The following is a 25729-nucleotide window of genomic DNA, read 5'->3' on the forward strand; positions in this document are numbered from 1 at the left end:
AGCACGAATACATTGTTGTCATCTATTTACCACTAAAATTACCCTGCTTGTGAGTTATTTTAGCTTTCATTGATTTCAATCCATCTCTTCGATGTTATGTTCAGTGGATAGAGTATGAAAAAAGTCAAGCCAAGGCCATGGGCACCCAACAAAACAGGTAGTTTCAGAATCATCCAATATCTGCATCCAAGTACTAGTGGGTTTTTGAGTGGTCTGAGCATATTAAAAATATAATGAGTGAATTACAAAGTGAAATAGATGAAGATGGAGCAGTGCTGAGTATATAATAGGGTTTTATAATGGAATGGTCAAAATCTGGTCATTTAATGCGATGTCACATCCATGTTTAAACCTGATGCTGTAACAGCTGCCCTGGACGGTTACTGCTCGAGTCTGTAAGTGTGTGGGTGTTCAGGTTTCAAATTTCTGAAACTAATTCACCCATTGTTTTCACTTGTGTTTTTATGCATTGAACTGGTAGGTAATTAGCTCTTTTGCTGGGTGCTAGGGGCAGGCTCCCTTCTATATAAACTCCAACAGACAGTCTGTAGCTGCCAATTAAAGTACCGTCACACTAAGCGCCGCTGCAGCGATACCGACAATGATGTCGATCGCTGCAGCATCGCTGTTTGGTCACTGGAGAGCTGTCAGACAGACAGCTCTCCAGCGACCAACGATCCCGAAGTCCCTGGGTGACCAGGGTAAACATCAGGTTACTAAGCGCAGGGCCGTGCTTAGTAACCCGATGTTTACCCTGGTTACCGTTGTAAATGTAAAAAACAAACACTACATACTTACATTCCCGGTGTCTGGTCACGTCCCTCGCCTTCAGCTTCCAGCACTGACTGAGCGCCGGCCGTAAAGTACAGCGGTGACGTCACCGCTGTGCTTTGCTTTACAGCTGGCCGGCGCTCACCAGTCAGTGCGGGAAGCTGACGGCGAGGGACATGACCAGACACCGGGAATGTATGTATGTAGTGTTTTTTTTTTACATTTACAACGGTAACCAGGGTAAACATCGGGTTACTAAGCGCGGCCCTGCGCTTAGTAACCCGATATTTACCCTGGTTACCAGTGAAGACATCGCTGAATCGGCGTCACACACGCCGATTCAGCAATGTCAGCGGGAGATTCAGCGACAAAATAAAGTGCTGGACTTTCCCCAGCGACCAACGATCTCCCAGCAGGGGCCTGATCGTTGGTTGCTGTCACACATAACGATTTAGTTAACGATATCGTTGCTACGTCACAAACAGCAACGATATCGTTAACGATATCGTTCAGTGTGACGGTAACTTTAGGCTACATTCATACATTCAGTATTTGGTCAGTACTTTACATCATTATTTGTAAGCCAAAACCAGGAGTGGGTGATAAATGCAGAACTGGAAACATGTTTCTACTATACAGGGTGGACCATTTATACGGTATGGATACACCTAAATAAAATGGGAATGGTTGTTTTAAATCAACTTCCTGTTTGTGGCACATTAGTATATGGAAGGGGGAAACTTTTCAAGATGGGTGGTGACCATGTTGGCCATTTTGAAGTCGGCCATTTTGGATCCAACTTTATTTTTTTCAATGGGAAGAGGGTCATGTGACACATTAAACTTATTCAGAATTTCACAAGAAAAACAATGGTGTGCTTAGTTTTAACAGAACTTTATTCTTTCTTGAATTATTTACGAGATTCTCTTTGTTTACAGTCATTGACATGTCGCAGAGGTTAACATGTGAGGAGCGGATAGAAATTGTGCTGATGTCTGGTGAATACAGTACCTGGATCATTGCAGCAGATTTCAGTGCAAGACACCCTACACAAGAAAACTGTCACCATTCCCATTTTATTTAGGTTTATCCATATAAATGGCCCAACCAAAAAAGTTTGCCTCATCACTGAACAAAATGTTCTGTGTAAACTGAGGGTCCTGTTCCAATTATTGTTTTGCCCATTCTGCAAATTCAGCGTGCCGATCTAGGTCACTGACCATTTCCATTTTATTTAGGTGTATCCATATAAATGGCCCACCATGTACTTTTCATCTATTCGCTCCACTCCTGGTTTTGGCTTACAAATACCGATGAAAAATACTGACCAAATACTGAACGTGTGAATGAGGCCTTAGTGTGTTTAGCTTTTACGACGCTCACTTATTTTGATTTGACTTGGTTCCTGTGGTCTTTTTTTTATCTCCCATTTTCTGACTCCAGCTTAAATTTTGACTACCCGCTTGTCCCCTGATTTTGTCCTTGCCTTGACTTCTCAGCTTTGATCCTGCTAGGCGATCTTTCCTGCCTATAGTTTACACTCCTAAAGGCAGATTTCAACTGGACTTATAAACCCAAATTCCTGTACAGAGGGTAAAAGGTGTCAGGGTTTCTCTGGAGTCTGCCAGATAGAGTGGCTTGTGCCAAGTCTGTCCGAGGTAGCCATTTTGAGCCTGTGGCCTCTGATAGACATAACACCTGAGGTTCACTATAATTTACAGTAGGGTCTTCATTCCTGCATGGGCTCTAAGCAGCTGAATAAGTTGTGTCAGCCCTGTATGCAGATCCATTGCCACTTTGGATGTGAGCCAAGATGTATTTAGTTTTTCTTTGTTAATAGAACACCATAGAAGGGTGATTTAGGAGTAGAAAACCCCTATTCTTTAATAAAAAGGTCACTTATGTCCATGGATTCTGTATTATTGCTATATTAAGAAATACATTCCAAAAAATGACTGTGGTTAATATTCCTTCTTGTTTAGAAAAAAAATTGAAGATAGCCATGCACCTTAAATAACTGTTGGCATAATGCTTTTTCAGCTGACAGCTTTTTTTTCACACCCTCCGTAAACTTGGATGCTAAGCTCTGTCAAGTGTATAAATGGTCTAAGAGTGAAAGGGAAGTGAGCCTGGGCCAAAAGTTTGTCTCTTGTGGTAATCAGGGATTTAAAACCCCTCATGCACAATGTTTTTTCTCCTCATCTACCATTAGGGGAGATTCAGGATACCCCTAAACACTTTTTCTCTCAAAAATATCATAAAAGTTGGCAATGCTATCCTTGGACACACGTTTTTACACCCCTTGTATCTCTCTTTCTCTTCTCTATTCTTCAGAATATTGCTGTTGTCTAAAAAGCTTCTTGCATCCATGTGCCTCTTTGCAATCTACAGTAAGTGAATAGTATACACCATCTGGAAAGAGAACTGAATCCCTTTTTTTAGTGTTTATGTGCTTGACGCCTAACATGAGCATAGACAATTCTTTTTACATGGAAACTGCTATTGAGAGCAAACACATTGGATTCGCATATTCAAAGGAAGCTTTTATGAGATATTCACAAAATGCTTTATTTCCTCTCTGAAACTATGAAAATTGGATCTCTTACAGGAACTAATAATCAGTAAAACTGAAATGTTTGCAATATTGACGGCATCTGCAGCTTGCAATATGTTACAGAACTACATGGCTTTTTCCATCAACGCTGCTGTTATTTTTTTTTGTAATTTTTTTATCATCTCCAATTTCTATTTAAAGTGACAAAAATACAGTTTTTTTGCCTCAGATGTTAAGACTTTGATGTAGTCACTCTGCATTGAGTCAAGGGACAAATCTGTATAGAATTTTAGACTAGAAAATGAGCAAATCATTTGAAATACAAATTTGCCGACCACCAATTTTTCGAAAAAAAAAAATTGAATTGCAGCTATTAATATCTTGCAAATCTCAATATTAGAAAGCTTGTAATTACTGAAAATATGCACTCTATAGAAGAGAGAGATGACCTTACTGATTATCAGGGTAAGTTGCCACGTTCAGGATTTGCTGCGGTTTTGACGCTGTGTTTTTAAGCAGCGTAAAAGACGCAGCGGCCAGATGTTGTAGCATAGTGGATGGGATTTCTGGAAATCCCATGTACACTGTGCATCCATGTGAACCTGGAACACATGGGCTACTTGCACAGTGAACAAGTCTGTATGATCATGTTCACACACCACCAAGAAACCTGAAGACACAAAAGAGAATAGTAAAACCAAAAACACTCAGTTTGAAAAAATGTTGCAGTAATCCGCAAGTGCTAGTAAAAGATGTAAAAAACAGGGTATTTGGTTGATACGTTTTTTGCAAAAAATGTATACTAAGCTGCTCTACCAATCTTCACGGTATACCCTTATCAGAGCAGTCCTAACTAATGTATGCAATCCCTATCTGATGTATTTAAAAACCTGATCATCTGTATATAACCTGTGTGAACAGGGTTCAGAGAGGAAAAATCCATGTGTGCATACAGGGTAGAACAGCTTTTGTGCAGATAGCCCAAGAGGAGTGGTGGAACTCCCCAGTCTTGTAGACACAAGAGAACAATTATGGAAACAGGAACACATGGGCTACTTGCACAGTGAACAAGTCTGTATGATCATGTTCACACACCACCAAGAAACCTGAAGACACAAAAGAGAATAGTAAAACCAAAAACACTCAGTTTGAAAAAATGTTGCAGTAATCCGCAAGTGCTAGTAAAAGATGTAAAAAACAGGGTATTTGGTTGATACGTTTTTTGCAAAAAATGTATACTAAGCTGCTCTACCAATCTTCACGGTATACCCTTATCAGAGCAGTCCTAACTAATGTATGCAATCCCTATCTGATGTATTTAAAAACCTGATCATCTGTATATAACCTGTGTGAACAGGGTTCAGAGAGGAAAAATCCATGTGTGCATACAGGGTAGAACAGCTTTTGTGCAGATAGCCCAAGAGGAGTGGTGGAACTCCCCAGTCTTGTAGACACAAGAGAACAATTATGGAAACAGGAACACATGGGCTACTTGCACAGTGAACAAGTCTGTATGATCATGTTCACACACCACCAAGAAACCTGAAGACACAAAAGAGAATAGTAAAACCAAAAACACTCAGTTTGAAAAAATGTTGCAGTAATCCGCAAGTGCTAGTAAAAGATGTAAAAAACAGGGTATTTGGTTGATACGTTTTTTGCAAAAAATGTATACTAAGCTGCTCTACCAATCTTCACGGTATACCCTTATCAGAGCAGTCCTAACTAATGTATGCAATCCCTATCTGATGTATTTAAAAACCTGATCATCTGTATATAACCTGTGTGAACAGGGTTCAGAGAGGAAAAATCCATGTGTGCATACAGGGTAGAACAGCTTTTGTGCAGATAGCCCAAGAGGAGTGGTGGAACTCCCCAGTCTTGTAGACACAAGAGAACAATTATGGAAACAGGAACACATGGGCTACTTGCACAGTGAACAAGTCTGTATGATCATGTTCACACACCACCAAGAAACCTGAAGACACAAAAGAGAATAGTAAAACCAAAAACACTCAGTTTGAAAAAATGTTGCAGTAATCCGCAAGTGCTAGTAAAAGATGTAAAAAACAGGGTATTTGGTTGATACGTTTTTTGCAAAAAATGTATACTAAGCTGCTCTACCAATCTTCACGGTATACCCTTATCAGAGCAGTCCTAACTAATGTATGCAATCCCTATCTGATGTATTTAAAAACCTGATCATCTGTATATAACCTGTGTGAACATGGTTCAGAGAGGAAAAATCCATGTGTGCATACAGGGTAGAACAGCTTTTGTGCAGATAGCCCAAGAGGAGTGGTGGAACTCCCCAGTCTTGTAGACACAAGAGAACAATTATGGAAACAGGAACACATGGGCTACTTGCACAGTGAACAAGTCTGTATCATCATGTTCACACACCACCAAGAAACCTGAAGACACAAAAGAGAATACTTACAGATGAGGTTTAACAATGATAAATGTAAGGTTATACACATGGGAAGAGGGAATCAATATCACCATTACACACTGAACGGGAAACCACTGGGTAAATCTGACAGGGAGAAGGACTTGGGGATCCTAGTTAATGATAAACTTACCTGGAGCAGCCAGTGCCAGGCAGCAGCTGCCAAGGCAAACAGGATCATGGGGTGCATTAAAAGAGGTCTGGATACACATGATGAGAGCATTATACTGCCTCTGTACAAATCCCTAGTTAGACCGCACATGGAGTACTGTGTCCAGTTTTGGGCACCGGTGCTCAGGAAGGATATAATGGAACTAGAGAGAGTACAAAGGAGGGCAACAAAATTAATAAAGGGGATGGGAGAACTACAATACCCAGATAGATTAGCGAAATTAGGATTATTTAGTCTAGAAAAAAGACGACTGAGGGGCGATCTAATAACCATGTATAAGTATATAAGGGGACAATACAAATATCTCGCTGAGGATCTGTTTATACCAAGGAAGGTGACGGGCACAAGGGGGCATTCTTTGCGTCTGGAGGAGAGAAGGTTTTTCCACCAACATAGAAGAGGATTCTTTACTGTTAGGGCAGTGAGAATCTGGAATTGCTTGCCTGAGGAGGTGGTGATGGCGAACTCAGTCGAGGGGTTCAAGAGAGGCCTGGATGTCTTCCTGGAGCAGAACAATATTGTATCATACAATTATTAGGTTCTGTAGAAGGACGTAGATCTGGGTATTTATTATGATGGAATATAGGCTGAACTGGATGGACAAATGTCTTTTTTCGGCCTTACTAACTATGTTACTATGTTACTACGTTACTACTCTCTTTTGTGTCTTCAGGTTTCTTGGTGGTGTGTGAACATGATCATACAGACTTGTTCACTGTGCAAGTAGCCCATGTGTTCCTGTTTCCATAATTGTTCTCTTGTGTCTACAAGACTGGGGAGTTCCACCACTCCTCTTGGGCTATCTGCACAAAAGCTGTTGTACCCTGTATGCACACATGGATTTTTCCTCTCTGAACCCTGTTCACACAGGTTATATACAGATGATCAGGTTTTTAAATACATCAGATAGGGATTGCATACATTAGTTAGGACTGCTCTGATAAGGGTATACCGTGAAGATTGGTAGAGCAGCTTAGTATACATTTTTTGCAAAAAACGTATCAACCAAATACCCTGTTTTTTACATCTTTTACTAGCACTTGCGGATTACTGCAACATTTTTTCAAACTGAGTGTTTTTGGTTTTACTATTCTCTTTTGTGTATCCATGTGAACCTGCAGATCGCACGAGGAAACTGACATGTGGTGCATCTATCATGTCAATTTATCTTGTGGGTACGCATGCAGATTTTCACCATAGACTTGCATTAATGAGGAAAATCTGCATGTGTAAAAAACATAAATGCGTGTCCGCTAATTTGCATAAAAGTTGTGGAAATGGTGGGGATATTCTGCCATGTAAAAACTACAGCAAATCCTGAACATGGGAATATACCCTAAGAGCTTACATTCAACAGAAGCAAGATACTTACCCCATGACTGTAGATTTCAATTACTTCGCCATACAAACTGTGTTCCACTGGGAGCAACTGACCGGCTATGGCTGAACAATGCAATAGATGTAATTTCTGCAACAGGGCATTATGGGAAAGCCCACATGGCCACACAAGAAGACATTAGTCCACTCTGTGATACTTCAGCAGTGTGGAAAATGGTTCAGGCATTTTTTTTTGCAAACCACGAATTGAAAATCAAAATTTTAATATTCATGTGAAATGTCAATCTTTAGAAAATTCGATAGGCGCTCAATCATCCTCAAATCGATCTCTATTTGCTACTATAATATTATGATATTGATGACACAGCAATCAGCTGTTTGTGGCTCCAGCGGCAGCCAGATGTTAAAAGTTGCAAAGCGGAAAAGCACAGCTCCGTCAACTGAATAGGAGCTAATCTGCAGTGCCAGCAGCTACTAAGCAGTACAGAACAGCCGGTCTAACACTAGGAATGATTAGATATTCATGACCTATCCTACACATATATAACCTAAGGACAGGCCATCAATATCAGATAGTGGAACAACCTTTTAACACATAATCTGAAGAGACACATATTTATACATAGGACATACAAAATTGATCAAGACAAGTGAAACTACAGTATAAAGAGTTCATAGATAAGAAGTATGGAAACATTATTGTCCTTTGATTGAACTCCGATGCATAGTTGTGATGACACTACAAGTTTAAAGGGGTGCTTTACTCCATCATATAAGTTATACTCCACCATAACAAAAAAAATATATACTCACCTTCTGGACCAGTGCCATTCCAGAGAACATCAGTAGACACAACACCACTGGAATACCATAACAATAATTTCCACAATTGGATGTGATTAAAACAAATGTTCCTGTGCTGAGATAATCTTATAAATGTGTCCCTGTTGTGTACTGTGTATTGGCTGTGTTTGATCCTACAAAGACATGGCCTGATCATACCACAGCTCCTGGGCAGGAGAGGAAGGAAAAAAGTATAGACATTACAGCAGGGGATCATAGATGGGACACATTAAGGCACATGGCTGCGACACATTTATAAGGTTATCTCAGCACAAGGAGATTTTTTAAAAATCTTTTCCTATTGTGGACCTTATTTTCATTCCAAGATCTAGTGAATAAAATTAATTTTTATTTGTGGAAAAACCCCTTTAAAGCTTGACTATTAAATGTCTTTTGAAATAATAGCTAGATGTATAACACATTATGTCTTGTTTTGAGCATGGCAAGAAGAGGGAGTACAGTACACATGAATTAAATATTTAAGCAAGATGGTCCACAAGGACCGAGAAAAAAACGACCAAACAGTCAATATAAATAAGCATAGAAAAACTTTATTAATATTGTGATGATAAAAATATCGGACAATCGAAAAAACAGGTAGAGGCGAGTACCACATGGTGTACACATCCGCAACACCGATGTGTGAACCACCACAGGCACACGGCACCTGGGAAGGGAAATATCTGCATTTAGGAGTAAAACAATAACTACAGCAAAGCTGGAGATAGCCACAGCCATATACGGCTCATAATGCCCCACAGTGCTAAGGATATACAGAAACCCTATGAAAAATTGGTACGCTCCCAAAGCTAGTGCATATACCAGAGCTCTGTCAGCCAAATATCAGCACCGCAACTAAGACATTGTACATATAGAGACCATGGTGCGGCGCTTACCTCAAGGTATATACAGCAGAATAACCTCCCCCGGGGACCGTGTGCCCTCCCCGACGCGCGTTTCGGCAACACTCCTTCTTCAGGGGGCTTGAATTAAATATTTGTGTAATCCACTATCCACAAAGCTCTTCACAATTTTAACCAAAATAGTTTTTCTAAATAATGGGACACATACATTTGATTTGCTCTGGCAGCAGGAATTAGAAACTAGCTGCGCAATTGCAGCCATGTATGTTTTATATACATACACTAGATGGAGGCCTGATGCTATCGCATTGGGAGGGCAGTAATGTCACGTTGGGAGCAGGTATGCAGCGTTGTTGCTGCCTAATGGCATCCTGTGATAATCTAATGACTTTTGCATCAGGAGGCTCATGTGCTTGACACCTACGCTTAGATGCACTGTTTTTGTCCCAGCGATGCTGTTGGTCTTCAAGGGTTTAATTTGCCCTTTGTTGTCTTCGACATTGTGTCTTTGCTGCTTTCCTGTCATTGGTGTACTTTTTATGAGGAGCCATGTTCGCATTGATATTTGGTTTTTAAAGGAGATTTCCCATGAACAAAAATTGTCTGACCGTGTACCGAACATACCACAACTCCTGGGCAGGGGAGGAAGCAAAAGACAATACTGACAATACAGCAGGAGATCGCAGAGGATACATTTTGTGAGGTAAAATATTTTTTAACCCCTTCACCCCGAAGCCTGTTTTCAACTTCCTGACCAGGCCAATTTTTTTCAATTCTGACCACTGTCACTTTATGAGGTCTTAACTTTGAAACGCTTCATTGGATCCTGGTGATTCTGAGAAAGTTTTCTTGTGACATATTGTACTTTATGACAGTGGTAAAATTTCTTCATTTTGACTTGCATTTCTTTGTGAAAAAAATGGAAATTTGGCGAAAATGTTGAAAATTTTGCAGTTTTTAAACTTTTAGTTTTTATGCCCTTAAATTAGAGACTCATTGTTAGGGCTAGCGGAACGCACCAAATAATAAGACTGATAGTGTACGGTGCGTTCGTAGCCCGGGGTCCACCGTGCAGAGATGGAACCTGCTGCTGAGTAATGACGGACTATATGGCGGTACTCATAAGTATACTCGCGTGGGTTAAACTTCACCCAACGTGAAGGAAGCGATCCTGTTGCGTCACAGGATCGCAGTACCGCACATAGAAGGCGAGCAAGCAGTCAGCGAACTTAACCCCAACTAGGATTGAAGTCCGATTAGACCACTTGCTGACACAACACCGCAACAGGGTGTGTTAGGCAACTCTTATAATTAGAGCACCGAAGTGCGAACTGTGCCGTGCTGGCAGGCACCACTAAGCACCCAGACGTGGGTCAGGAAGCGCACTACTGGCGCGTGGCGCCGCACTGGCGGTCACAGCAATAGACGCTGATACGTGTGTGACACGTTGAGTGATTTGTCGGGTGCTAGATAGCAGCCATACTCCATACGCGAACAGTCATACAATAGGGTAGGGGTATTTAATGAACGACTTGCACTCACAACAAACACACGTATTCAATTGTACACTAGCGCATGGCCGTGCGGTCATGCGCAGTTTATATAATTGCAGGACAGGAAGTGGCCACAGAAACGTTGCCCTTCCAGGGCCTGCCAAGAGGACCAATGGAATGCGTTGCAGAGCCAGAGCACATGACTCTCCAATGGGAGATCTTGCTCTGGGCATGCTCAGTGTGCGCAAACAAGGACTTAGTCCCAGGGAAGTCCGCTCGCCGCTGACCAGCACTGACTTTAATGGCAGGAGCTGAAGAAGCAGCAGTAACTCTCTGCACAGAGCGAGAGCGAGCAAGACACTGGGAGCGACGTCCCTGCTGAGCAGACTCCACTGCGGCTGGAGGAGAATGGGAGACCGCAGCGGAGACGGATCGAGATTCCCCCTGTGCAGCAGAGGAAACTCGACTCCTAACATAACCCCCCCTCCTAGTGCCCCCCCCTCCTTGGGCCTCGCTACGCTCGAAGGCAGCAATGAGCTGTGGGGCCCGAATGTTTTCAGCAGGCTCCCAAGACCTGTCCTCTGGACCATAACCCTTCCAATCCACCAAATAAAACTTTTTGCCGCGTACCACCTTGCACCCCAAAATAGCGTTCACCTCGTAATCGTCCGTAGACGAACCCGATGTCCCGGCAGATGACTCGGAAAACCAGGACATGTATACGGGTTTCAAGAGGAACACATGAAAGATGTCGGTGATACCCAAGCGTGGAGGAAGAGCCAGGCGGTAGACCACAGGATTAACCTGTTCGAGAACCTTGAAGGGACCCAAGTAGCGAGGAGCAAACTTAGTGGACTCAACTCGCAGCCTGATGTTACGGGCGGAGAGCCACACCAAGTCGCCAGGGGCAAAAGTCGGAGCGGGGCGCCGATGAACATCGGCGGAGGACCTCATTCTCTCCTTGGAGGCCCGAATGGCATCCTGCGTGCGATCCCAAATGTCCCGTGCCTCCACAGCCCAGTCTGCCACCCTGGGATCAGCGGAAGACACAGGCATGGGCACAGGAACACGCGGATGCTGGCCGTAATTTAAGAGGAATGGAGTCTGACCGGTGGAGTCGGCTACGGCATTGTTAAGTGCAAACTCTGCCCACGGTAGCAAGGATGCCCAGTCATCCTGTCTGGCAGAAACAAAATGTCGCAGATATGTGACCAAGGTCTGGTTGGCCCTTTCTACCAACCCATTCGTCTCGGGATGATATGCCGAAGAGAGATTTAACTCAATACTGAGTAGACGACATAGCTCCCTCCAGAATCGAGACGCAAACTGGGGACCCCGGTCACTAACAATTTTGTCTGGCATACCGTGTAAGCAAAAGATATGCTTGATAAACAAGACAGCCAACGCCCGTGCAGATGGTAGCCGTGGAAGAGGCACCAAATGCACCATTTTGGAAAAATGATCGGTGATCACCCAGATAATGGTGCAATTACGAGACTTGGGTAAGCCAACCACAAAGTCCATCCCGACCATCTCCCAGGGCCTGTCAGCCACGGGCAGAGGATATAGCAAACCAGCTGGCCGTTGCCGAGGAGTCTTGTTCCTGGCGCAAGAGACACACGCCCGAACGTACTCCGCGACATCACGAGCCATATGCGGCCACCAGTATGTCCTCGCCAGTAACTCTGATGTCCTTTTAGTACCAAAATGTCCACCCACCCTGGACGAGTGCGCCCAAGAGAGAACCTCCGGTCGCAAACTAGATGGAACAAAAGTCTTGCCCGGGGGCACAGACTCCAGCGAAAGCGGGGCCACGGTTCTCAAACTCTCGGTGGGGACAATAAGCCGAGGCTCCTCCTCCGCAGATGACACAACGGAGCGAGAGAGAGCGTCGGCCCGAATGTTCTTCTCCCCAGAAAGGAAATGGAGGGTGAAATGAAACCGGGAGAAGAACAAGGACCATCTGGCCTGGCGAGAATTCAACCGCTGAGCTGTCTGCAGATACACCAAATTTTTGTGATCTGTGAAGACTTGGAAGGGAAAACGTGCTCCCTCCAAGAGATGTCTCCACTCCGAGAAAGCCAACTTCATGGCTAGCAACTCCCTGTCCCCGATGGAATAATTCCTCTCTGCTGGTGCGAAGGTCTTGGAGAAAAAGAAGCAAGGATGCTTCCGACCTTGAGCATCCTTTTGGAAGAGGACTGCTCCAGCACCAACAGAAGAGGCATCCACCTCCATGATAAATCGCTTATCAACATCGGGGCGATGAAGAATGGGAGCGCTAGCGAAGTGTGACTTTATAGAGATAAAAGCCTTGGAGACCTCCTCAGACCACAATTTGGGATTCGCCCCCTTCTTGGTGAGGGCAACCAAGGGAGCTACCAAAGTTGAGAAATGCGGGATGAACTGGCGATAATAATTGATGAACCCCATAAAGCGCTGCACCGCTTTAAGAGAATGGGGTTCCTGCCAGTCCATCACAGCCTGTAGTTTGGCAGGATCCATAGCCAATCCCTGGGCTGAGATGATGTAGCCTAGGAAAGGTAAGGACTCCTGCTCAAACATACACTTCTCCAACTTGGCATAGAGGGAGTTTGCCCGTAGGAGGTCGAAGACTTTGCAAACATCTCTCCGGTGGGAGTCAATATCTGGAGAGTAGATGAGAATATCATCCAGATAGACTACGACCGAGGTGGAAAGCATATCCTGGAAGATATCGTTCACAAAGTCTTGGAAAACGGCTGGGGCATTACAGAGCCCGAAGGGCATCACCAGATATTCATAGTGCCCATCCCTGGTGTTAAAAGCCGTCTTCCATTCGTCCCCCTCACGGATGCGAATCAGGTTGTAAGCACCCCGCAGATCTAATTTAGTAAATACCCTTGCTCCCCGAAGCCTATCAAACAGTTCAGATATCAAAGGCAAAGGGTATTTATTCTTAACGGTGATGGCGTTAAGACCCCTGTAGTCTATGCATGGACGCAATTCCCCAATCTTCTTCTGCACGAAGAAGAACCCTGCCCCAGCAGGTGACACTGACTTCCTGATGAACCCTCTTGCCAGATTTTCCTGGATGTACTGTGACATTGCCTCCGTCTCCAGGAGAGATAGCGGATAGACTCGACCCCGGGGAGGCTCAGCACCAGGCAAGAGGTCAATAGGACAGTCATAGGGGCGATGGGGCGGAAGGGTCTCCGCCGCCTTTTTGGAGAATACGTCTGCATACGACCAATACTGCTTGGGGAGAGAGGAAAGATCTGCGGGTACCTCAGTTGTAGCTACCTGAACGCACTCCCTCTGACACCTACCCCCACAAGATTCACCCCATCCCAGAATTCTGCCTGAGGACCACTCGATATGAGGAGAGTGGTACCGTAGCCAAGGTATTCCCAACAGGACTTCATCAATTCCCTCTGGAATGACGAGCAGAGAAATAATCTCCTGATGAGATGGCGACATGGACAGAGTAAAAGGGATGGTCTGGTGAGTTATCTGTGAGGGCAGAGTCGACCCATTCACCACTCGTACCGTTACAGGTTGAGCTAGCATAACCAGAGGTATTGCGTGGCGTTGGGCGAAGGCAGAAGACATAAAATTGCCCTCCGCCCCAGAATCCACGCAGAGCTCTACCGAGTGGGAGAATGAGCCTAAAGTAATTGTCCCCTTAAAGGACAATTTAGAGGCAAACGTCGCCGTGTCTAGTGTACCTCCACCTACGACCACTAGACGCTGACGTTTCCTCGACCGCTGAGGACATCTGGTGGATAAATGTCCAGACTGCTGGCAAACATGACAGACCCTGAGTGCACAAGCGGTCCGGGACTTAGGTCCCGCTTGTGACACTTCCCTGGCCTCATGTGACTCAGGCACCAGGACCGGAGATTCCAGAGGTTTGGCGAAAGTAGGAGCCAGCCGAAACCTCTGCCTACACTGGGCTCGCTCTAACCTCCGCTCGTTAAAACGGAGGTCAATTCGAGTGGAGACTGTTATTAACTCCTCCAGTGTGGCAGGAATCTCCCTAGTGGCCAGAGCGTCCTTTACATGGTCAGCCAAGCCCCTCCAAAATATGGGGATAAGAGCTTTATCCGACCATTCCAGCTCAGATGCTAAAGTGCGGAATTGGATGGCAAAATGACTGACCAAGGACTCACCCTGAGTTAATGCCAGCAGTTGGAGCGCAGTGTCATGGGTGACTTGAGGTCCTAAAAAGACCTGTTTTAAAGTGCTCAAAAACAGAGGAGCACTCTGCACCACATGATCGCCACGCTCCCACAGCGGCGTAGCCCATTCCAACGCCCTGTCCGACAATAGAGACACAATAAATCCCACCTTAGCCCGCTCTGTGGGGAAACGTGCAGCCAGAAGCTCGAGATGAATAGAGCACTGACTCACGAATCCCCTACAAAATTTGCTATTACCAGAACATTTTTCTGGCAGCGGGAGGCGAGAAAATGTCGGAACAGGGGTGGCAATGGACAAAGTTGCTGCAGCCACGCTGGCAGCCTGTACAGCAACTGCGGTAACATCCACAGCTGAGGTTGCGCTCTCGAGAGCCGCCAACCTACCCTCCAGCTGCTGTATATACCGCAGGGATTGCTGTTTGTCCGTCATCACTAGCCAGACCCTGGCGCTAGTGTAATGTTAGGGCTAGCGGAACGCACCAAATAATAAGACTGATAGTGTACGGTGCGTTCGTAGCCCGGGGTCCACCGTGCAGAGATGGAACCTGCTGCTGAGTAATGACGGACTATATGGCGGTACTCATAAGTATACTCGCGTGGGTTAAACTTCACCCAACGTGAAGGAAGCGATCCTGTTGCGTCACAGGATCGCGGTACCGCACATAGAAGGCGAGCAAGCAGTCAGCGAACTTAACCCCAACTAGGATTGAAGTCCGATTAGACCACTTGCTGACACAACACCGCAACAGGGTGTGTTAGGCAACTCTTATGATTAGAGCACCGAAGTGCGAACTGTGCCGTGCTGGCAGGCACCACTAAGCACCCAAACGTGGGTCAGGAAGCGCACTACTGGCGCGTGGCGCCGCACTGGCGGTCACAGCAATAGACGCTGATATGTGTGTGACACGTTGAGTGATTTGTCGGGCGCTAGATAGCAGCCATACTCCATACGCGAACTGTCATACAATAGGGTAGGGGTATTTAATGAACGACTTGCACTCACAACAAACACACGTATTCAATTGTACACTAGCGCATGGCCGTGCGGTCATGCGCAGTTTAAATAATTGCAGGACAGGAAGTGGCCACAGAAACTTTGCCCTTCCAGGGCCTGCCAAGAGGACCAATGGAATGCGCTGCAGAGCCAGAGCACATGACCCTCGATCTCCAATGGGAGATTTTGCTCTGGGCATGCTCAGTGTGCGCAAACAAGGACTTAGTCCCAGGGAAGTCCGCTCGCCGCTGACCAGCACTGACTTTAATGGCAGGAGCTGAAGAAGCAGCAGTAACTCTCTGCACAGAGTGAGAGCGAGCAAGACACTGGGAGCGACATCCCTGCTGAGCAGACTCCACTGCGGCTGGAGGAGAATGGGAGACTGCAGCGGAGACGGATCGAGATTCCCCCTGTGCAGCAGAGGAAACTCGACTCCTAACACTCATATCATTCAAAATAGTTAAAAAATAACATTACCCACATGTCTGCTTTACAATAGCACAATTTTGGAAACATAATTTTTTTGTTAGGAAGTTATAGTGGTTAAAAATTGACCACATTCAAAAAGTTTATTAACCCTTCAGGTGCTTCACAGGAATATTTGGAATGTTTAAAAAAAATTGAACATTTAACTTTTTTTCACCAAATTTTTATTCATATCAAATTTGTTTTATTTTACCAAGGGTAACAGGACAAATTGGACCCCGATGGTTGTTGTGAAATTTGTCCTGAGTATGCTGATACCCCGTGTGTGGGGGTAAACCACTGTTTGGGCGCAGGGCAGAGCTCAGAAGGGAAGGAGCGCCATTGGACTTTTCAATGCAAAATTGTCTGGAATTGAGATCGGACACCATGTCGTGTTTGGAGAGCCCCTGATGTGCCTAAACAGTGGAAACCACCCACAAGTGACACCATTTTGGAAACTACACCCCCTAGAGAACTAATCTAGATGTGTGGTGAGCACTTTGAACCCAAGTACGTCACAGAAGTTAATAATGTAGAGACGTAAAAAAAATTCTTTTTTTTTTTCACAAAAAGGATCTTTTCACCCCAATTTTTTTATTTTTCCAAGGGTAACAGGACAAATTGGACTGCAAAAGTTGTTGTTCAATTTGTCCGGAGTACACTGATACCCCATATGTGGAGGGAACCACTGTTTGGGTGCATGGCAGAGCTCGGAAGGGAAGGAGCGCTTTTTGGAATGCAGACTTAGATCGATTGGTCTGCAGGCGTCACATTGCATTTGCAGAGCCCCTGATGTGCCTAAACAGTGGAAACCCCACACAATTGACCCCATATTGGAAACTAGACCCCCAAAGGAACTTATCTAGATGTGTTGTGAGAACATTGAACCCCCAAGTGTTTCGCTAAAGTATATAACGCAGAGCAATGAAAATAAAAAAAAATTTTTTTCCACGAAAATGATATTTTAGCCCCAAAATTTTTATTTTCCCAAGGGTAACAGGACAAATTGGACCCCAAAAGTTGTTGGCCAATTTGTCCTGAGTACGCTGATACTCCATATGTGGGGGTAAACCCCTGTTTGGGTGCATGGGAGAGCTCGGAAGGGAAGGAGCACTGTTTTACTTTTTCAACGCAGAATTGGCTGGAATTGAGATCGAATGCCATGTCGCATTTGGAGAGCCACGGATGTGCCTAAACATTGAAACCCCCCACAAGTGACCATTTTGGAAAGTAGACCCCCTAAGGAACTTATCTAGATGTGTGGTGAGGACTTTGACCCACCAAGTGCTTTACAGAAGTTTATAATGCAGAGCCGTAAAAATAAAAAATCATATTTTTTCACAAAAATTATCTTTTTGCCCCCAATTTTTTATTTTCCTAAGGGCAAGAGAAGAAATTGGACCCCAAAAGTTGTTCAATTTGTCCTGAGTACGCTGATATGCCTGGTGTGTTTTAAAAAAAAAAAAAAAAACAGCTGGGGACATTGGTCCCATTCCTCAATTCTTTCACAGCAGAATATGAGGATAAAAGCATTGAAAAGTTGGAAAATTTTAGCACAACTTGAAGTTACATCAAAATTTTGTAACTTTTTGCACAGTTTCTCCCAACTCCACCAAAGTGGAGAATGCCACAGCTCACCTAATTCATGAAGAGCTGTGCTGTTCCCTACTACATAAATCTTACTCCAGTCCCTCACTAGAATAAGATTTTTGGCATGGCACAAGGAGGTGCGCACACCAATTATCATTTGCTCCAGATTCATAAAGTGGCAAAGGCATCTTGATAATTCAGAGCATCCCCGCATCAAGACTGGAGTGAAGATTGCCAGTCTTGATTAATCGGGCCCTATGTGTCTCAGCTGACTGATCAAAGGTAGGTCATTGGTTGTTTTTTCCCTATCCCAGACCTGTGTATATAAAAGAACATCTATCTATATAATCGTCTAAGGGTCACTTCCGTCTTTCTGTCTGTTTGTCTGTCTGTAATGGAAATCCCGCGTCACTTATTGGTCGAATTCACACCTTCCTGCTCTCTGTCAATGCCACTTCCCTACTACACTCCAGTCAGTGCTCACACAGGGTTAATGGCTGCGTTACACCGTGTTATGCCACAGTGTAACGCAGTCCATTAACGCTGCTATTAACCCTGTGTGACCAACTTTTTACTATTGATGCTGCCTATTCAGCATCAATAGTAAAAAGATCTAATGTTAAAAATAATAAAAAAAATAATATGCAAATTGCCTCTTCTGAGAAAAAGAGGACTTAACTCTATAGCGCCACCTGTTGCACGGCGAATAAGCCTCCTTACCTTGACAAGCCAGAGATGGTATGTCACTCTCCATAAGGAGAAACGATACCCCTTAAAAAAATAAAAAATAATTATATTCTCACCTTCCCACACCTTTCCCGCTCCTCGTGACGCTCTGGTCCATGCATTGAGGTCTTGTGAGACTGCTACATCATCATCTTGCGAGACTGCAATGCATTCTTGGGACCGGAGCATCGCAAGGAGCATCACTAAACGCCTGGCCTGGATTTGGGGCCGACGGAGGGTGAGTATATAATTATTTTTTATTTTAATTCTTTCTTTTAACAGGGATATGGTGCCCACATTGCTATATACTATGTGGGCTGTGTTATATACTACTTGGGCTGTGTTATATACTATGTCTCTGTGCTATTTACTACGTGGGCTGTGCTATATACTGCGTGGCTGTGCAATATATGACATGGCTGGGCAATATATTACGTGGCTGTGCTATATACTACGTGGCTGTGTTATATACTATGTGGGCTGTGTTATGTACTATGTGGCCTGTGTTATATACTATGTGGGCTGTGTTATATACTACATGGGCTATGCTATATACTATGTGGACTGTGTTATACGCTGCATGAACTGTTCTATATACTGCGTGGGCTGTGCTATATACTACGTGGGCTGTGCTATATACTACATGGGCTGGGCTATATACTATGTGGCTGTGCTATATACTACATGGCTGTGCTATATACTATGTGGCTGTGCTATATACTATGTGGGCTGTGTTATATGCTACATGGGCTGTTATATACTACGTGGCTGTGTTATATGCTACGTGACTGTGCTATTATGCTATGTGGGCTGTGTTATATACTACGTGGTCTGTGCTATATACTATGTGGCCTGTGCTATATGCTACATGGCTGTGCTATATGCTATATGGGCTGTGTTACATGCTATGTGGGCTGTCTTATATGCTAATTGGCTGTGCTATATTTCTCTGCTGTATCTGTGCATCATGAATCATGGTATGTGTTAAAGAGAGGGGCCCACTGAGACTCTTTCGCCTGGAGCCCTCAAAAACCTGGAGCAGGCCCTGGCTTCACTGATTGGTCACACCCGGCCGCAAACAATCAGCGACAGGTGCAGTCCGGCCGCGAATTGGCATGGAATTTGAACCATGCTTCGCTAATTGGTTGCGGCCGGCCGTATCCTGTGTATAAATTGCATTATTCTGAAACCTTCATAAATAAACTACCTACATACTGTAGCGTTTCACCCACTACGTGTCTTGGGGGACACTCGCTTGGCAGCAGAATAATCATAGACAGGCACGGTTTTTTCAGATAAACAGTCCATGTGGTTTATTATACTCTCAGCATAAACCACTGTAGGCCATGTTACATATCACAGACCTCACATAGTCCTTTAGCTCATCACATATGGCTTTACAAATCCTTCAGTGCTCACACTGGTATCTCTCCAGTCACCGGGTGACTACACAGTTCAGCAACTGTCCTATGTTAGCGCACACAGTTCTTTTCCCCATACCAGGGGTTACCTCTCAGGAGCTCCTGCTCCACAGGTTGACTCCACGTCAGTCCAAGGTCCACAACAGGACCGTCCAGGTCGATGGTCTCACAGTGTTTCCAGGACGACTCCACTCCCAGGAGCCTCCAACACTGACTGTCCAGGACCTACAGCACACAGGCTACTCAGTGCCAAAGCCCAACCATGTGCTATTCAGGAATTCCCCGAATTTCCAACACAGGCTTCCAGGGCCTCGCACTTGGACCATTCAGATCCAAACACAGGAACCATGTGACCCACACCCTGGTCACATTACATACCCGTAACTAGGGTTGAGCGAAACGGGTCGAACATTTTCAAAAGTCGCCGACTTTTGGCGAAGTCGAGTTTCATGAAACCCGATCCGACATCTGTGCGTGGTCGGCCATGCGGTACGCGACTTTCGCGCCAAAGTCGCGTTTCAATGACGCGAAAAGCGCCATTTCTCAGCCAATGAAGGTAAACGCAGAGTGTGGGCAGCGTGATGACATAGGTCCTGGTCCCCACCATCTTAGAGAAGGGCATTGCAGTGATTGGCTTGCTGTCTGCGGCGTCACAGGGGCTAAAAAGGGGAGTTCCCACCGACCGCCATGTTACTGCTGCTGATCTGAGCTTAGGGAGAGGTTGCTGCCGCTTCGTCAGAAGCAGAGATAGCGTTAGGCAGGGTCCATTAACCGCCAAACCGCTTGTGCTGTAGCGATTTCCACTGCCCAACACCACCTTCGGTGTGCAGGGACAGTGGAAGCTACATTTTTTTTTTTTTCCCCCTCAGCGCTGTAGCTCATTGGGCTGCCCTAGAAGGCTCCCTGATAGCTGCATTGCTATGTGTACGCCGCTGTGCAAACCAACTGCTTTTTTCAAAGCACAAATCCTCTTGTTCCTTCCTTTCTGCACAGCTATCTTTTTGGTTTGTACACACTTTTTATTTAATTTGTGCATCAGTCCACTCCTTATTGCTGCCTGCCATACCTGGCTGAGATTACTGCAGGGAGATAGTAATTGAAGGACACTCCCTGTTTTTTTTTTTTTTTTTTTGTGGGAGATTAAGATTGACATTTCTGCTAGAGTGCCATCCCTGTCTGTGTCATCTCTCACTCAGTGGGCCATAGAAAGCCTATTTATTTTTTTGCTTGATTTGGGTTATAAAATCTACCTGAAAAAATCACTACATCAATCAGTGGGAGAAAAATATTGGCCTCAGGGCTTGTGTGCCACTCTTGACTCCTGTGTGCATCATCACTCACTCAGTGGGCCATAGAAAGCCTATTTATTTTTTTGCTTGATTTTGGTTCTAAAATCTACCTGAAAAAATCACTACATCAATCAGTGGGAGAAAAATATTGGCCTCAGGGCTTGTGTGCCACTCCTGACTCCTGTGTGCATCATCACTCACTCAGTGGGCCATAGAAAGCCCATTTTTTTTTTTTTTGCTTTATTTCGGTTCTAAATTCTACCTGAAAAAATCAATAAATCAATCAGTGGGAGATTAATATTGGCCTTTGGGCTTGTGTGCCAGTCCTAAGCGTGCCATCTCTCTCTCTCAGATAGTGGGCCATAGAAAGCCTATTTATTTATTTTTTTATTGGGTTTATAAATTTTCCCTGGAAAAAAAAAAAAAAGTGGGAGATTAATATTGGCCTCTGGGCTTGTGTGCCAGTCCTGAGCGTGCCATCTCTCTCACAAATAGTGGGCCATAGAAAGCCTATTTATTTATTTTTTTTTGGTTTTATAAATTCTCCCTTAAAAAAAAAAGGGAAATTAATATTGGCCTTTGGGCTTGTGTGCCAGTCCTAAGCGTGCCATCTCTCTCTGTCTCTCAGATAGTGGGCCATAGAAAGCCTATTTATTATTTTTTTTATTGGGTTTATAAATTTTCCCTGGAACAAAAAAAAAAAAGTGGGAGATAAATATTGGCCTCTGGGCTTGTGTGCCACTCCTGACTCCTGTGTGCGTCATCTCTCACTCAGTGGGCCATAGAAAGCCTTTTTTTGTTTTATTTGTTTTCTAAATTCACCCTGAAAAAATCATTTTATTTTCTTTGGTTTCTAAATTCTTCCTGAAAAAATCATTTTATTCTATTTTTTTTTTCCTAAAGTCTCCCTGAAAAAAAAAAAACAAAAAAAAACAAATCAGTGGGAGATTAATATTGCCCTTTCTGCTTGTGTGCCAGTCTTGACTCCTGGGTGTGCCATCTCTCTCTCTCTCTCCAATTGTGGGCCATAGAAAGCCTATTATTTTTTTAGCTTGATTTGGGTTCCAAAATCTACCTGAAAAAATCACTACATCAATCAGTGGGAGATAAATATTGGCCTCTGGGCTTGTGTGCCACTCCTGACTCCTGTGTGCGTCATCTCTCACTCAGTGGGCCATAGAAAGCCTTTTTTTGATTTATTTGTTTTCTAAATTCTCCCTGAAAAAATCATTTTATTTTATTTGGTTTCTAAATTCTTCCTGAAAAAATCATTTTATTTAATTTTTTTTTTCCTAAAGTCTCCCTGAAAAAAAAAAAAAAAAAAAAAATCAGTGGGAGATTAATATTGCCCTTTCTGCTTGTGTGCCAGTCTTGACTCCTGGGTGTGCCATCTCTCTCTCTCTCTCTCTCCAATTGTGGGCCATAGAAAGCCTATTATTTTTTTAGCTTGATTTGGGTTCCAAAATCTACCTGAAAAAATCACTACATCAATCAGTGGGAGATAAATATTGGCCTCTGGGCTTGTGTGCCACTCCTGACTCCTGTGTGCGTCATCTCTCACTCAGTGGGCCATAGAAAGCCTTTTTTTGTTTTATTTGTTTTCTAAATTCTCCCTGAAAAAATCATTTTATTTTATTTGGTTTCTAAATTCTTCCGGAAAAAATCATTTTATTCTTTTTTTTTTTTCCTAAAGTCTCCCTGAAAAAAAAAACAAAAAAAAAACAAATCAGTGGGAGATTAATATTGCCCTTTCTGCTTGTGTGCCAGTCTTGACTCCTGGGTGTGCCATCTCTCTCTCTCTCTCTCTCCAATTGTGGGCCATAGAAAGCCTATTATTTTTTTTAGCTTGATTTGGGTTCCAAAATCTACCTGAAAAAATCACTACATCAATCAGTGGGAGATAAATATTGGCCTCTGGGCTTGTGTGCCACTCCTGACTCCTGTGTGCGTCATCTCTCACTCAGTGGGCCATAGAAAGCCTTTTTTTGTTTTATTTGTTTTCTAAATTCTCCCTGAAAAAATCATTTTATTTTCTTTGGTTTCTAAATTCTTCCTGAAAAAATCATTTTATTCTATTTTTTTTTTTCCTAAAGTCTCCCTGAAAAAAAAAAAAAAAAAAAAAAATCAGTGGGAGATTAATATTGCCCTTTCTGCTTGTGTGCCAGTCTTGACTCCTGGGTGTGCCATCTCTCTCTCTCCAATTGTGGGCCATAGAAAGCCTATTATTTTTTTTAGCTTGATTTGGGTTCCAAAATCTACCTGAAAAAATCACTACATCAATCAGTGGGAGATAAATATTGGCCTCTGGGCTTGTGTGCCACTCCTGACTCCTGTGTGCGTCATCTCTCACTCAGTGGGCCATAGAAAGCCTTTTTTTGTTTTATTTGTTTTCTAAATTCTCCCTGAAAAAATCATTTTATTTTCTTTGGTTTCTAAATTCTTCCTGAAAAAATCATTTTATTCTATTTTTTTTTTCCTAAAGTCTCCCTGAAAAAAAAAAAAAAAATCAAATCAGTGGGAGATTAATATTTACATTTGTGCTTCAGTGACAGTCCTGCGTGTGTGGCATCTCTCTCATTTGTTGCCACCAACAACAGAGTGTGTAACATTGTGCCTGATTTTCGTTGTGGTGTCACTCACCTGTAAAGGGGTAGCTAAATCATACTGAAGTTATAGCTCACCGTGTAATTTGTGTGACAGCAACAAATACCGTTAGTTTGTTTACGTTTTTAAAACAATGAGGAAGTATGGTGGAAGAGGTCGTGGCCGGGGGCATTCATTGTCAGCTGGTAATGAGGGTAGTGGTAGTGGTGGAGCATCAGCTGGTCGTGGAAAAAAAAATATTGCACCTAAGTCTGGAGCTGTGGAGCCAGGTTCGTCGTCTGGCTACACAAGGCCTCGAACGCTCCCTTTTCTGGGAGTAGGAAAACCGCTTTTAAAGCCGGAGCAGCAAGAGCAAGTTTTGGCTTATCTTGCTGACTCAGCCTCTAGCTCTTTTGCCTCCTCTCGTGAAACTGGTAAATGTCAAAGCAGCGCGTCGTTAGTGGATGTTCACGGTCAGGGACAAGTCGCTTCCTTGTCCTCTTCAGCAAAAACAACAACAGAGAAGAATGCAGCAGGCGACACAACGGGTTACTCCATGGAGCTCTTTACACATACCGTCCCTGGCTTAGAAAGTGAAGCAGTTAACAGTCCATGCCCATTACAAGTTGAATCTGACATGGAGTGCACTGATGCACAGCCACAGCCAGACTACTATGCTGGTCCTTTGACTCAGACCACAACATTGCCCTCGCAGGGTGTTGATCAAGAATCAGACCCTGATGAGACTATGTTGCCCCATCACGAACGCTATACCACCGACCGACACGGTGACACAGACGAAGTTGCACACGAGCTACAAGAAGAGGTAATAGATGACCCAGTTCTTGACCCCGATTGGCAGCCATTGGGGGAACAGGGTGCAGGCGGCAGCAGTTCAGAAGCGGAGGAGGAGGGGCCGCAGCAGGCATCAACATCGCAACAGGTTCCATCTGCCGGGCCCGTATCTTGCCCAAAACGCGTGGCAAAGCCAAAACCTGTTGGAGGACAGCGTGGCCATCCGGTTAAAGCTCAGTCTGCAATGCCTGAAAAGGTATCCGATGCTAGAAAGAGTGCAGTCTGGCATTTTTTTAAACAACATCCAATTGATCAGCGCAAAGTCATCTGTCAAAAATGTTCAACTACCTTAAGCAGAGGACAGAATCTGAAAAGTCTCAATACAAGTTGCATGCATAGACATTTAACCACCATGCATTTGCAAGCCTGGACTAACTACCAAACGTCCCTAAAGGTTGTAGCACCCTCGGCCAATGAAGCTAGTCAGCAACGCAACATCCCTTCCGGCAGTGTAGGGCCACCATTTTCCGCACCACCTGCAGTATCTGTGCAGGTTTCTTTGCCAGGCCAAAGCCATCAGGGTCAGGGAATCACCAGTTTCGTAGTAGGAAACACTGCATCTAGGGCACCGGTGGCAACAATACCATCTCCCACCGTCTCTCAGTCTGCAATGTCCACCGGCACCCCCGCTAGTTCCACGATCTCCAGCTCTCCAGTCCAGCTCACCCTACATGAGACTATGGTTAGAAAAAGGAAGTACTTAGCCTCGCATCCGCGTATACAGGGTTTGAACGCACACATAGCTAGACTAATCTCGTTAGAGATGATGCCCTACCGGTTAGTTGAAAGCGAAGCTTTCAAAGCCCTGATGGACTACGCTGTACCACGCTACGAGCTACCCAGTCGACACTTTTTTTCCAGAAAAGCCATCCCAGCCCTCCACCAGCATGTTAAAGAGCGCATCGTCCATGCACTCAGGCAATCTGTGAGCACAAAGGTGCATCTGACAACAGATGCATGGACCAGTAGGCATGGCCAGGGACGTTACGTGTCCATCACGGCACACTGGGTAAATGTGGTGGATGCAGGGTCCACAGGGGACAGCAAGTTTGGGACAGTTCTGCCTAGCCCACGGTCTAGGAAACAATTGGCTGTAGCCGTTCGCACCCCCTCCTCCTCCTCTTCGTCCTCCTGCAGAAGCG

The 25729-nt window shown here is 44.4% G+C and overlaps 1 protein-coding gene across 1 annotated transcript in view; it reads right to left on the minus strand.

The window, feature by feature from the left end:
* Nucleotides 1-25729, minus strand: part of PCDH15 (protocadherin related 15) — a 2320333-nt gene that overhangs the window by 344065 nt on the left and 1950539 nt on the right. The window lies entirely within an intron of this gene.

The sequence above is a fragment of the Ranitomeya imitator genome, chromosome 2 (genome assembly GCF_032444005.1).
Source record: "Ranitomeya imitator isolate aRanImi1 chromosome 2, aRanImi1.pri, whole genome shotgun sequence".
In the NCBI taxonomy this organism is placed as follows: Eukaryota; Metazoa; Chordata; class Amphibia; order Anura; family Dendrobatidae; genus Ranitomeya; species Ranitomeya imitator.